Below are 3,307 nucleotides of genomic sequence, written 5' to 3'. Positions count from 1 at the left end.
CTTTAATGGACTACCTCGAGAGTATAATACATTTCGCACTGTTGTTAGAGGCAAAGAAAATGTCATGACAATCAAAGAGTTTAGGTCTCATTTGCTTGCTAAAGAAGCAATTGTAGACAGTCACACTAATGTTTCCTTTCTCTGTGCCATGGTTGCCAATAATTCTGCAGTCATGAACAAAGGGTTTAACATGCCTCATCAGTCTTATACCTCTAGTGGTGGTCCATTATATCATCATAATGGAGGTCAGCCATATGTTGTGTCTGGAGGATTCGGGTCCTTTAACAACAAAAACAAAGGCAAAGGTAGATTTAATGGAGCACAGAGATACTACAATCCTAGGCCAATGAATCCAACACAAACCCATGTCTTACCTACACCTAATCCTGGTGTCCTTGGCCCATCTCCAAATCAGTTTAGGGGTCCCTCAGTACCTCCATTGCAGACTTGCCAACTATGCAATGCTAATGGTCACACTGCCCTTTATTGTTTTAATAAATATTCTGACAGACAAAAATGTCAAATCTGTGGTAAATTCAATCATACCACCTGGTATTGCTTTTACAATGAAAATGGGCCTTCTTCCATGGGACCTCAAGTTACTTCAAGGGCAAGTGCTTCAATACAAGGATACTTTTATCATGTTCCTAATGTGTTGTCTAGTTCTCAGCCCTCTTCAATGCAAGCAATGAACACGGGCTTCTCTCCAACCTCTCAAAACTTACAATTGGGATCTACAACTTCTACTTCTTAGTCACCACAAGTGTAGTTAACATATTCAAGAGCCACTAATCACATGACAGCTGATCTTAACTATCTCTCTTTAGCTTCACCATATCCTAATAATGAAGTTGTTCAAACTGCTAATGGTGAAGGTTTGAGATTTTCTCACATTGGCAGTTCTATTCTTACAACTTCTGTCAATCCTATCAAGTTGAATTCCGTTCTTTATGTTCCTAAATTGACACACAACTTATGGTCAGTTCATAGGATTTGTTTGGATAACATTTGCTGGCTAATCTTTGATGCATTTTGTTTCTGGATTCAAGACAAGGCCACAGAGAGAATTCTGTACAAAGGACTTTGTAGTAATGGACTTTACCTTATTCATTCACTATCTACTAGTTCAATCATACACCAGTCTTCTCAACCTCCATATGTTGCTTATTTTGGACATCTTGTTGGTTTTAGCTTATGGCATAATAGGTTAAGACATTCATCCAACCATATAGTCTCCTTACTACTTAAACAAGCAAATATTACATGTAAGAAGGACACAGCTTCAGCTATGTGTCAAAGTTGTCTCGAGGGAAAATTTACAAAGTTACCATTTTCGTCCTCTCATAACAAGTCTATCATACCCTTTGAAGTTGTATACAGTGACCTTTGGGGTCCTGCCCCATATACTTCGATTGATGGTTATAAATATTATGTTACCCTCATTGATGAATGCCCTCGGTTTTGTTGGTTGTTTCCCTTATCTAACAAATCAAAATTTTATGATGTGTTTGTTACATTTTGTGCCTTTATTTCAACTTAATTCTCTACCTCTATGAAAATCTTACAAAGTGATGGAAGGGGTGAATACATTAGTCATAAACTTCATACCTTTCTGCTATCCAAAGGTATTGTACATCACAAATCTTGTCCCTATACACCTTAACAAAATGGGTTCGCTAAGAGGAAACATAGACATATCATTGAAACCACTGTCACATTGTTACAATATGCTAACATTCCTTCTCAATTTCAGACCTTTGCTTGTCAAGCAGCCATATACTTAATTAATAGGATGCCAACACCAGTATTACAACATCAATCACCCTTCCAAGTCTTATATGGGCATTATCCTGTCATTACTCATCTCAAGGTATTTGGTTGTTCTTGTTATCCTTTACTTAGGCCATAAAACTTCACCAAACTTCAAGTTAAGGCAACCAAGCGTGTTTTTCTTGGGTATGTATCTAAATATAAGCGTTACATCTGTTATGAAGTGCAAAAAGGGAAATTCTTTATCTTTAGACATGTTGTTTTTAATGAAACTAAGTTTCCTTATCTCAGTTTACTTAAATTGTCCAAACAAATTAGTAGTTCATTTGTCTTACGACAACAATCGTGCTTTATTTCATCACAACCATGTCTTACAACAGTTCCTAATGCTAACAATATATTGGTATTACATGTGTCTCATCCTCATTCCTCATCTCCCACTCTTGATATTCAACCCTTAAATTCCAGTGTGCCTATTTCTAGTCCTGGTGTTCATGTCCCAGAACCTGTTGTTTCATCTTCACTTTTACCATCTCCTACTTCTTAGTCCATTACTACTACAACAACACCTAATACTATTCAATTCCCTGTGGATCCTGAATTTAGTCCAGACTGTTTGCAAGTGGTGTTACCTATTGCACCATTAAATATGCATCCCATGCAGACCAGAAATAAGAGTGGTATTGTCAAACATAAAGTTTTCTTAAGTACTTTAGAAACATCTGTTGAAGTTGATATGTCTCTTATTGAACTAGCTACATATAGAAATGCTATGAAATCATCTGTGTGGATGAATGCTATGAGGGAAGAAATTGATGCCCTTCACTCTCAAGGTACCTGGTCTCTTGTAACCCTTCCATCTCAGAAGAACTTAGTAGGGTGTAAATGGATTTTTAAAATAAAAAAAGAATTATGATGGGTATGTTGCAAGGCACAAAGCTCAATTAGTTGCAAAGGGTTTCAGTCAAGAAGAAGGATTGAACTATGGAGAGAAATTTGGTCCAGTAGTGAAACCTGCTACAATAAGATTAGTTTTGGCATTATCTGCTCAATTTAACTGGTCTTTAAGGCAGCTTGATGTTAAAAATGCATTTATGCATGACATCATGTAGGAAGAAGTTTACATGGCCCAACCACTTGGATTTGAATACCCTAAGCACCATTATTTGGTTTGTAAGTTACATAAGTCTTTGTATGGTTTAAAGCAAGCCCCAAGGGCTTGGAACACATCATAAAATTCTAATTTGTTAGATAAGAGAAACAACCAACAAAACCAAGTGCATTCATGAATGAGGGTAACATAGTATTTATAACCTTCAATCGATGTTCATGGTGCAAGACCCAAAATGTCACTATGTACAACTTTAAAGGGTATAACAGACTTGGTATGAGAGGAAGAAAATGGTAACTTTGTAAATTTTCCCTTGAGACAACTTTGACACATAGTTGAAGTTGTGTCTTTATTACATGTAATATTTGCTTGTTTAAGTAGTAAGGAAGCTATATGGTTGGATGGATGTCCTAACCTATTATGCCA

Source organism: Pyrus communis, chromosome 13, assembly GCF_041283825.1.
Source record: "Pyrus communis isolate YQ-2024b chromosome 13, ASM4128382v1, whole genome shotgun sequence".
Lineage (NCBI taxonomy): Eukaryota > Viridiplantae > Streptophyta > Magnoliopsida > Rosales > Rosaceae > Pyrus > Pyrus communis.
The sequence above is the reverse complement of the archived record's forward strand: the minus strand, read 5'-3'. Positions refer to the sequence as shown.